Consider the following 11662-nt stretch of genomic DNA (forward strand, 5'->3'; position numbering starts at 1 on the left):
AGTAGTTGTAAGAATTAAATAAAACAGTACAAAGCATAAAACACCATAACTTTGGGGCACTTAACATTACCTTTCTCCTTCCCTTAACTCCCCTGGAAGTTTTAAATGCATGTGCTATGTACCAAGAACAGAACATTTCATATCTTGGTAATGGTGGTGTGATATGTGAGGAGATCAGAGGCAGCTTAGCCTGGGAGTGGTGGATGGTCCTTTCCTACCTGCTAGTACAACTTATGTCATTCACATTAAGATTTCCTCCCCAAACCGAGTGTCAGTTTTGCTGATTCAAACTTCAATATATTTTATGTTTAGGTGTTTAAGAATGACTGCTTTTGTAGTTCAGATTAATAACTCAGAATAATTCATTACACTAGCATTTATTCTGTTGGCTGCCCCATGGCTGAATCAGAATTTTCCTAGGGCTATTTGTCCATTTATTCTTTGGCTCATTCTTTTCTTCATTTCTTTTTTCTTCTTTCCTTTCTTCTGGTCTGCCATTCTTCCTTTTCTTCCTTTTTTCATTTATCAAATATTTATGACCTGGTATGTAATAAGTGTGTCTGGAACTTGTGCTTAGAACCATGAACAATACAAAGGTGAGTGATTACATCTCTCTGTCTGCAAGGCCTGTAGGGGAAAATGCAAAAATACATTTAAATGATATGAAGTGTATAGGGACAAAAATCAGGTCGGTGATTGCCAGGAACTAGGAATGGGAAGAGGGAATTGTCTACAAAGCGACACAATGGAACTTTTTGGTTTCTCTAAAATATTATATAACTTCATTGTGGTGATGGCTAGTTACTCAACTACATATTTTGCTTATCAAAACTCATAGAGGGGCGCCTGGGTGGCTCGGTGGCTTAGGCCTCTGCCTTCGGCTCAGGTCATGGTCTCGGGGTCCTGGGATCGAGCCCCGTGTCGGGCTCTCTGCTCAGCGGGGAGCCTGCCTCCCCCTCTCTCTCTGCCTGCCTCTCTGCCTACTTGTGATCTCTCTCTCTCTCTCTGTGTGTGTCAAATAAATAAATAAAAATCTTAAAAAAAATTCTCTAAAAAAAAAAACTCATAGAACTATATACCTGAAAGGGGTGAATTTTGCTGTATATATGTTATACCTCAATTATAAACCTGACTTTCAAAAAAAAGATATGAGCTGACACAGAGGAAGGAAACAATTCTAATTCAAACTATTGGTAATGTTGGAGAGGCTGTGGAGAAAGGGGAACCCTCTTACACTATTGGTGGGAATGCAAGTTGGTGCAGCCATTTTGGAAAACTGTGGAGATTCCTTAAGAAATTAAAAATAGAGTTTCTCTATGACCCTGCAATTGTACTATTGAATATTTACCCCAAAGATACAGATGTAGTGAAAAGAAGGACCATCTGTACCCTAATATTCATAGCAGCAATGGCCACAGTTGCCAAACTGTGGAAAGAACCAAGATGCCCTTCAGTGGACAAATGGATAAAGAAGATATGGTCCGTATATACTATGGAGTATTATACCTCCATCAGAAAGGATGACTACCCAACTTTTGTATCAACATGGTTGGGACTGGAAGAGCTTATGCTAAGTGAAATAAGTCAAGCAGAGTGAGTCAATTATCATATGGTTTTGCTTACTTAGCATAAGGAATAACATGGAGGACATGGGGAGATGGAGAAGAGAAGTGAGTTGGGGGAAATTGGAGTGGGAGACGAACCATGAGAGACTATGGACTCTGAGAAACAAACTGAGGGTTTTGGAGGGGAGGTGGGTGGGAGGTTGTGTGAGCCTGGTGGTGGGTACTATGGAAGGCACACACTGGGTGTGGTGCATAAACAATGAATGCTGGAACACTGAAAAGAAATTAAAAAAAAACAAACCCTATTAGGAATGCTTTCATGAAGGAGGTGATATTTGAATTAGGCCTTGAAAAAAGTAAAATATTGGTCATTGGCAGAAACGGGGAAAAGGGAGCCTTACATCCCAGAATTATAAAACAATGTGAGCATGACCCTAGAAATGTGGATACACATGTATTTAAGGAACAGAGATCACAGGTTCCATGGTAGATAAGGTAGGAGATATTTAGGTTAAGGTAAGGTAAGGGGGACCCCAAATGCCTTCTATGGAGTTTCAGCCTTGTTTAATAGGTCATGGGAGAGCCAAAAAAAGTTCTGAGAAGGAAAGTGATGAGCTCAGTGTTTTATGTTTGTTTGTATGTATGTGTGTATGTATGTATGTATTTATGTATGTATGTCAGTGTTTTAAAAGAAGCACTTTGGAGTTCTCTGATGACTGGAGATAGGAAGATTAGTTAAAAGGTAATTAGATTCACTTAGGCAAGAGGCTGATGTCCTGACATAGAGTAGTTGCATCCAGAATGGAAAGGAAGGAAGATTCCAGAGAGCAAGATGTAGAACCTGAAGGTGTGGAGGGTAGAAGGGGGAGTGCTAAAAGTGATCCAGAAACATCCAGCTTACCTGCCAGCGTGGAAACCAAGGCCCCAGTTAAAGTCAGAGAACAGAAGAGAAAGGCCTTGGAGAGAGGTACAGGTTAAAGACTGTGCAGTTTGAGGGCAGAGTTAAAGCTGCCCTGGTGCAGAAGTACTAGAAAGACCAGAAATTGTCCTCTTTCTGAAACAGAGCACACACACACACACAAACACACACACACACACACACACACACACAGAAAACTGTCAAAAACAAATTCAGAAAACCCTAAAGACTCCACCAAAAAATTACTAGAACTAAGAAATGAATTTAGTAAAGTTGCAGGATCCAAAATCAATCTACAGAAATCTGCTCCATTCATATACACCAATAATGAAGCAGCAGAAGGTAAAATTAAGAAAATAATCCCATTTACAATTGCAGGAAAAACAGTAAAATATCTAGGAATAAACCTAACAAAGAACTCTGAAAACCATAAAACACTGATGAAGGAAATTCAAGATGACACAAAGAAATGTAAAGACATTCCATGTTCATGGGTTGGAAGAACAAATATCGTTAAAATGTCTATCCTACCCAAAGCTATCTTCAGATTTAATGCAATCCCTATCAAAATACCAGCAGCATTTTTCACATAACCAAAGCAGTCTTAAATTTGTATGAAACCACAAAAGACCCCAAATAGCCAAGGCAATCTTGAAAAAGAAAGGCAAAGCTGGAGTTGTCACAATTTCAGACTTCAAGTTATATTCCAAAGCAGTAGTAAATTTCTTAAAGATTTTATTTTTAAGTAATCTCTATACTCAGCATAGGGCTCAAACACACAACTCTGAGATCAACAGTTGCATACTGTTCTGACTGAGCCAGCGAGATGTCTCACAAAGCAATAGTAATTAAAACAGTATGGTTCTGGCACAAAAAGTAACACATAGATCAATGGAACAGAATAGAAAACCCAGAAATAAACTCACAATTATACAGTCAATTAATCTTCAACAATGAATATACAATTGAATATACAAGAGAAGAAAACAGTCCCTTCAAAAATGGTGTTGGGAAAACTGGACAGCCACATGCAAAAAAAAAAAAAAAAAATGGAACTGGACCACTCTCTTTCACCATACACAAAAATAAACTCAAACCATTTTGGACCTAAATGTGGGACCTAAGGACCTAAATGTGGGAACTGAAACTATAAAAACCCAAGAAGAGGGCACAGGCAGTAATTTCTCTGACATTGGCTATAAGCAACGTTTTTCTGGTTATGTCTCCTGAGGCAAGGGAAGCAAAAGCAAAAATAAACTTTTGGGACTACATCAACATGAAAAGCTTCTCCACAGTAAGGGAAGCAATCAACAAAACTAGTAAATGTACTGAATGGGAGAAGATATTTGCAAATGATATATCTGATAAAGTGTTAGTATCCAAAATATATAAAGAACTAATACAGCTCAACACCCAAAAAACAAATAATCCAATTTAAGAACAGATAGAAGACAAGAATAGATATTTCTCCAGACGACCAACAGACATATGAAAAGATGCTCAACATCACTCATCATCAGGGAAATGCAAATCAAAACCACAATGAGATACCACCTCACACCTGTCAGAATGGCTGAAATAAAAAAGACAAGAAACAGTAAGTATTGGCAAGAATGTGGAGAAAATGGAACCCTCTTACACTGTTTGTGGGATAGCAAACTGGTGCAGTCACTGTGGGAAACAGTATGGAGGGCCCTCAAGTAAAAATAGAACTACCATATTATTTGGTAATTCCACTACTGGGTACTTACCCTAAAAATACAGAAACACTAATTCAAAGGGATACATGCACCCCTATATTTATTGCAGCATTATTTACAATAGTCAAACTATGGAAGCAACCCAAGTGTTCACTGATAGATGAATGGATAAAGAAGAGGTGGAATAAATATACAATGGAATATTATTCAGCCATAAAAAAGAATGAAATCTTGCCATTTGCAACAACATGAATGGAACTAGAGAGTATAATGCTAAGCGAAATAAGTCGGTCAGAGAAAGACAAATACCATATGATTTCATTCATATATGAAAATTTAAAAACAAAACAAATGAGCAAGGGGAAGATAGAGAGATCGAAACAAAGAAACAGACTCTCAGCTCTAGAGAACAAACAAACAGCTACCAGAGGGGAGGTGGGTGGGGGGATGGGTGAAATAGGTGATGGGGATTAAAGAGTACACTTATCATCACTAGCACTGAGTAATGTATACACTTTAAAAAAAAAAAAAAAGAAAGAAAGATGGGGCACCTGGGTGGCTCAGTCATTAAGCCTCTGCCTTTGGCTCAGGTCATGATCCCAGGGTTCTGGGACTGAGCCAGGCGTTGGGCTCCTTGCTCTACAGGCAGCATGCTTCTCCTTCTCCCACTCCCCCTGCTTGTGTTCCCTCTCTCTCTCACTCTCTCTCTGTCAAATAAATAAATAAAATCTTTAAAAAAATAAAAAGAAAGAAAGACAAAACTAGACATTTGTTAAAGCAGTAAGAATAGACTTCACTCAGCAACAACCTTCGAGAATATTTGCTAAAGAACCCTTGATCCTTTTTAGACAAAACAAAACAAAACAACAGCAACAACAACAAAACCCTAACTAAGCCTGTGTGTGAGTTAATGACACAGTAAGAATAGAACCTATGTCTCCTGACTCCCAGTCTAGTGCTCTTCCCATTGCCATTAAGAGTATTTGCTCAGACCCCTGGAGAGGAAGTGTCAGAGCACTAAAGAGAGATAATTGCCTCATCAAATCCAGTCATCTTTTTAACACAACAGATTAATGAAACCCAAGATAAGACTCTACTCTGTTCAATAGATACTCTCTGGTACCCTCAACAGTGTTCTCTGAAAGTTCCCAGAAGCTAGTGCTATCTTCCACATATTCTCCTCTCAGAACACTATAATCACGCCCCTTTCTGGAAGCCTTCCCCGTCTACATCAACCTGAAGTGGATGCTCTTTGTCCTCTCTTACCTACCTCAGCCGTTTTGTTAGTGCTTATGTAACGCCTCACATGAAGCTGTCCAGTTCAGAAGCCTTGGTCCACATGTGGCTATTTAAATAAGTTAAAATTAAGTTAAAAATTCAGTTTAGTTCCTCAGTTGCACTACCTGTATTTCAAGGGCTCAACAGTCATAAGTGGCTAGTGGCTACCATATTAGACAATGGACATTAAAGAACATTTCCTTCACTGCAGAAAGTTCTATTAGCACTACATACTATTTGTTAAAATTTTTTGTGTATATGTTTTAGTTTTCTAGCTAGACTATGAGCTCCTTGAGGGCAGGGACCACACCTTATCAATTCTATATCCCTCCCGCACTTAGCACAGTGCTTTATACCTAATAAACATCCAACATATTCATTGATTGGATCCTCAGGAAAGAATTGCCACATTAGTAAGATCTAGGATTACTTAAACCTTTTCCCTATATTCTCAGCCAAAAATAAAGTTCAGCCCATCTTCCCAGGAAGAAGAACAATGTGTTAAAGTGTAATACATAAAAAACTCCTGTCCATCTAGGCATGGTCAGTGGGAAGAAATGGCAAAGGAAAGGATTGGCTGAAGTATGCTATGCCTACCATAGATACCAAACTCCAGACCCTCAATATGCTGAAAAGAACCTCTGTCTGAACACCTGGTTCCCTGACTTCTACTTCCCATGGAGTTGTCCCCAGTTTGGAATATTTTTGAAGGCAGGGTACTGCCAAGGTCACCACAGTGTTCAGCAAATGGCAGGGCAAGGCCACAGATGCATCAAATAAAATCAGATAAAAAATTCCCCAGCTGTCTCTTTAAAAGAAAAAAAAAAAAGATTCCCTAAGTAGGTCTCAGAACCATCACAGAGGAGTGTAACACCTGTGACTAAAAGGGGTCCACAAAATAATAAATCGTCCTTATGTCAAAGTGGCATATTTTAGAGCAGCATATTAGCCAAGCCACACCAACACTATTATGTGCTGCTAGGAACTCATTTTCATTCACTTCTAAAACAATGGCAACCCTATGGACAACTTCTATTTTATCTAATGGCAGTATTACATAACTTGGCTGGGCAATCCAGCCATCTTGGTCTGTCATCTACTCATTGATCCACTCATTCATTCAACAATTATGTATTAAGCACCTATTTTGTTCTGACATGGAGATAAACCAATGAGAAAAACTGAGTGGGTCTATGCCCTTATGAAAAATGTAAATTCTCATAAGTGATATAGCTGTTAACTACTACATTTCCACAAATCTGACATCATTGTTTTCCATCATGGACTTAATAACAGCTTTTCAGGAGGCAAAAAAGTGCTACCACACTAAATACACATATTGATCTGATGTCGCCATCACACATTCCTTCCAAAAATATCACTAAAGCAATGTGTTGATAAGACAAAACCCAGTTTATTGTTTACCTATGTAAGGGAAAGCATTATCTAGATAGCCTCTGTAGCATCTCAAAGGAAGTTAAGGACAAAATTGGGCCATTTTTGAACTTCAAAAGTCTGGTTTAAGGTGGGTCTTTCACTGAGGAGAGAGGAAAGTCTCAGTTAGCATTGGACAAGGATTGCGATATAATAGTTTAGGGTTGATAGACACAGCAATTGAGGCAAGGGGCTCAGAGAGTCTTGAAATAAAAATTGTTATTTGATGCTTTATTTGAAGAGTAGATGTGTCTTTCAGGCAGGTCCTGGAATCAACAATAAAGTCATTTGTAACGTTTACCTTCCTGATAAAAAGAGTTGCCTGGAATGGTGAAGTCATGTTGATGTAGACACTGTGCTACTTAGATGGTGCCATCAACATGTGAAAATACACCCTTTCAAAGAAATAAAGTAATTACACAACTAAAAATATGTAATTATAATTGCAAAATATGCTCTGATGGATAAATATAGGGTACAATGGAAGCATGTAACTGGGGCACCTCAACTACTCTGCAGAGGTCAGAAAAAGCATCTTTGAGGAACTTGTGGTTGAATTGAAGCAAAAATGAATTCAGCAAGATGAAGAAATGGAGAGGAAGGGGTGTAGGAGCTAAGATAGCATGTGCAAAGGTCCTGTGGCAGGGAGGAATATGTAGTATGAAAGATTAGCAAGGCTGGAGCACAGGAATGAGAGGGAAAAGGCACACAGTTTAGGCCAATTGGCTGGAAGTGGGCAAGAGATCGCTGTCCTCTGTTATGCTTCCGAGTGACTTTTTATTTTTGAGACAACCCCCCCCCAAAACCCCAAAACAAAAAACACACTTAATGCTCTGAGATCTGAAGACAGTATCCCCAAAGTCAAAAATCTAACATTCTCAAAGTTTTAAAAAGAGTGATGAATGAGCCTCCATGATAGTGTACCATAACAACATAAGATTCAAATTGTTGCCCAACAATAGCAAAACGAGTTCTAGAATCCTCCTACTTGTGCTTAGACTTGTGATCAAACAGGTTAACTTGATTCTGGTCTGGAGATTTGGCCATGCCCAGGAGGCCAGATAAATTTAAATTAAGGAAGAAGAGTTGTTTTTTTCCCCAAGTGTTTAATTTATAAGTGGGCAAATCAACATTTTTTTAAAAAGCCCTGGGATTAAGACCTCTGCTTTGTAGTGATTTTTGTTTTAAATACAATCATTCATTAATTCATAAGAATAGTTCAGTAATGTCTACGGGGTACAAGCTGCCACACTAAATCTTGAGTGAAAGTTGCTTTCTGTTTTTAAGGATTCTAAGCAGTTGGGGATGGGTTTAGAACCACATGGTCAAACGAAATTCTTTATTCGGGGGCCTCTTTGCTCTGTTTCTCTATGGCTGTGTACAACAATTTGTTATTATCTGCCATGGGTTGACTGGGTTCAACTCAGCAGTTTTTGCGTGATGTCTCTCATGCAGTTGCAGTCTGAAGGGTCAACTAGGGGAGACAGTCGAGGTGGCTCACTTACCTGGCTGGCAACTGATGCTAAATGTTGGTCAGGAGCACAGCTGAGGCTGTCACCCAGAACACCTGCATATGCTTTTTCCATGTGGCCCCCGCTTCTCTCAACATGAAGGCTGAGTCATGACAGGAAGCAGTCAAAGAACAAGGATCCCAAGAAGCAGGAGCAGAAGCTGCTGGGTCAGTCGGGGACTAAGCTAGGACTTCCTCTGTGTTAGTTCTGCCATATTCTATTAGAGCAGTCACAGGGCCTTCCCAGATTCAAGGAGATGCAGAAATTGACGCCACATATTGATGAAGGAGTGACAAGTTAACTTGGCACGAGAGCAATGCAGGAGAGGTGGGAGATATGGCAGCAATGTTTGGAAAGAATAATCTACCGTGTTGGAATGATGAGAATATTTGGACCAGTAGCGTGTACCAAACCTTACAAGGAGGAGAAGGATAACAAAAGAGTAACAAGCATGACTCTTGTCTTTGAGGTAGTGCTTAGCAATGCTAAACTCACACTGAAGAGAGTATGTAAAGGCACTTTCAAAACTACATACCAATAAGTATGGACAAATGCACAGGCATGCCCCATGCAATAGCAAAAAAAGCTCTTCTGAAAAGTGGAAACTCTGTGTGCAAACCCAAACGGGGAGCCTATTTTGTGTAATTTAAAGGGAGAAAAGTATAACCAGTTATACATTAACCCCAGACTCTCAATCAATTTTCTAAGTCCTGACTAAAATACTGTAAAGCACCTATATGTAAGTGATAATCAGCTATACTGGGTTGTAAAAGGCTTAAAACATTTGCCACCTGATACCAAATAATTAATATGAATGTCTATAAATCACTGCTTTGTGTCAAGAACCATGGAGGATTTGAGATCTTTTTCCCACTTGCAAGCCAACAAGTTAGTCTGCCACAGTTTTGTGGATGCTAACCAGAGGCAAATCTGGGATAGTGACGGAAAGAACAGTTTATTACTCACAGCAATAGAAATAGACAGAGAACGATTATTTTCTGGCCTTAGTTCCCCAACTCCAGTTTCTACAGGTGACAGAATGAAGGTCAGGTGGTGCCAGCTAATCACATTCCAGGAGAAGAACCCCAAGATTAGGAAACCTCAGTTTTGTATAATGGACAGGACACAAACCCATTGCTCAACCTTTGCTCCAGAGGGAGACATTATCTTTATTGCACTGCATAGCACACGAACCTACCTTCTGCTCTGGAGAAAAACACTATCTCCTTCTTTGTAGGCTATACTGTCCTAGAAAAGATAGTGCAGAACAAAAGACTATTGGTGCCTCTACTCACAAGACCTGAAAAAAGAAGAGAGACACATGGAGACTTGTCTCTCAACACTTCGTGGGCAGTAAAGGCTTCATCCAAGATCAAGCAATAGCTGAATAGTGTGCCCAATTTGTTGACATTTGACATTTCGAAACATCTACATGGAATTCTGATGTTCTGGCACTTGTTTATAATATAACAAGAGACTTTCCCTGAATATCATTTTCTTATTGAGTTTCAAAAGAGAAAGAGACTTGGCAATACATGATTTTTCACTCACCAATACACTGAAAACCAAGACCATGGAAATGGATGATGATACCATGTAACCATACATTTATTTTTCCTTTCATGCACTCACTCATTCATTTATTCAACAAATAATTATTTCGGCCTCAGAATTATAGAAATAAAAAAGACAGTCATGTTTCCTGCTGTCATCGAGCTTATGGTTTAGTGGGAGAGGTAGACATTAAACAACTAATTACACAATAGATTGTTTATTAGAATGGTGGTAAGTGCTCTGAAAGAGGGAAAGCCAATATTACTTGGGGAGTCTGGGAGGCTTATCTGAGAGGCGGGATGAGGGATGAATGTAGTTAATCAGACAGTAAAGGAGAAATACAGGGAAGAGTGAAAAGGGAGAGAGCCTGGAACAATCCCTGAAGATAAAACCTTGGAGAAGACCATTATTCAAGGGAAGGTAAAGAAGTCTACAAAGAAGATTGAAAGGAGGAGCTAAAGAGGTAGGAGGACAATTAGTATTAAGAAAATTTGTTCAAAGGCACCTGGGTGACCCAGTAGGTTAATCATCCGACTCTTGATTTTGGCTCAGGTCATGATTTCAGGGTTGTGAGATCCAGCCCTCTGTCCAGCTCTGTGCTCAGTGGGGAGTCTACTTGAGATATTCTCTCTCTTTCTCACTCTCCTTTTGCCTCTCCCCCACACTCACTCTTGCTTTCTTCCTCTCTCTCTCTAAAATAAATAAGCAAATCTTTTTTAAAAAATCATGGTAAAAAAAGGGTGGACATAAGCCAAATGCTATCAACCGATGAATGGATAAACAAACTGTGGTATATCCATACAATGGGAGGTTATTCATCCATAAAAAGGAATGAAGTACCAATACATGTGTAACTTAGATGAACCTTGAAAACATTATATTAAGTGAAGGGAGCCAATCACAAACGTCAACATATTATGTGATTTTATTCATATGAAAGTTCAGAACAGGCAAATCCATAGAGACAGAAGGTAGATTAATGGTTGCTTAGGGATGGTAGTGGACGATGGAGTGAAAAGGGAGTGACAGCTAAGGGGTACAAGGTTTCTTTGTGAGGTGATGAAAATGTTTTAAAATTGTGCACATACTAAACACCATTGAACTGTACACATTAAATGGGTGAACTTAAAAAAGGAAGAAGAATGTGGTGTGGTTCATAGTGCTAAATGCTCAGAGAAATCAAATGGGAAAAAGAATAGTGCAGTGGGAGGTGAAGAAAGAAATGAGTTAGATGACTTTCTCAGGATATTTGGCTATGAAGGGCAAGGTATTGAGTGCCTATAGTATTGAGGAAATATGGTTTTTAGATTGAAGATAAGAAAAGATATCTCAAGATGTCAGTAGAGAGGGAGAAGTTAAAGAGATAGGAGGGAGGTTCATTGGTAAGTAGAGGTCCCTGAGGCAGGAATAGGAGGAAAACCCAGGACACAGGTGAGGGGTACAGCTGGAGACAGTATGGCAAATATCTCTTTTGGTGAAATGGTACGGGGTGGAGAAAGGCAGGTGGGTGTGGAAGGAAGCAGGTAGGTTTGTAGGTTGGGTCATCAGAACTTGAGGAAGTTCTCTGATGGCTTCTGTGCTTGCTGTGAAGTAGATCTGGCCATCTGAGGGAGTGAGGAAAAAGGTGATTGGGTTGGAAGAATGAGGAGTGGGAAAAAGTTTGAAATGGTTGCTTCTGACAACGGGAGGATGGGGTTGCAG

Source organism: Enhydra lutris, unplaced genomic scaffold (assembly GCF_002288905.1).
Source record: "Enhydra lutris kenyoni isolate GAN:26980312 unplaced genomic scaffold, ASM228890v2 scaffoldscaffold18, whole genome shotgun sequence".
Classification (NCBI taxonomy): domain Eukaryota; kingdom Metazoa; phylum Chordata; class Mammalia; order Carnivora; family Mustelidae; genus Enhydra; species Enhydra lutris.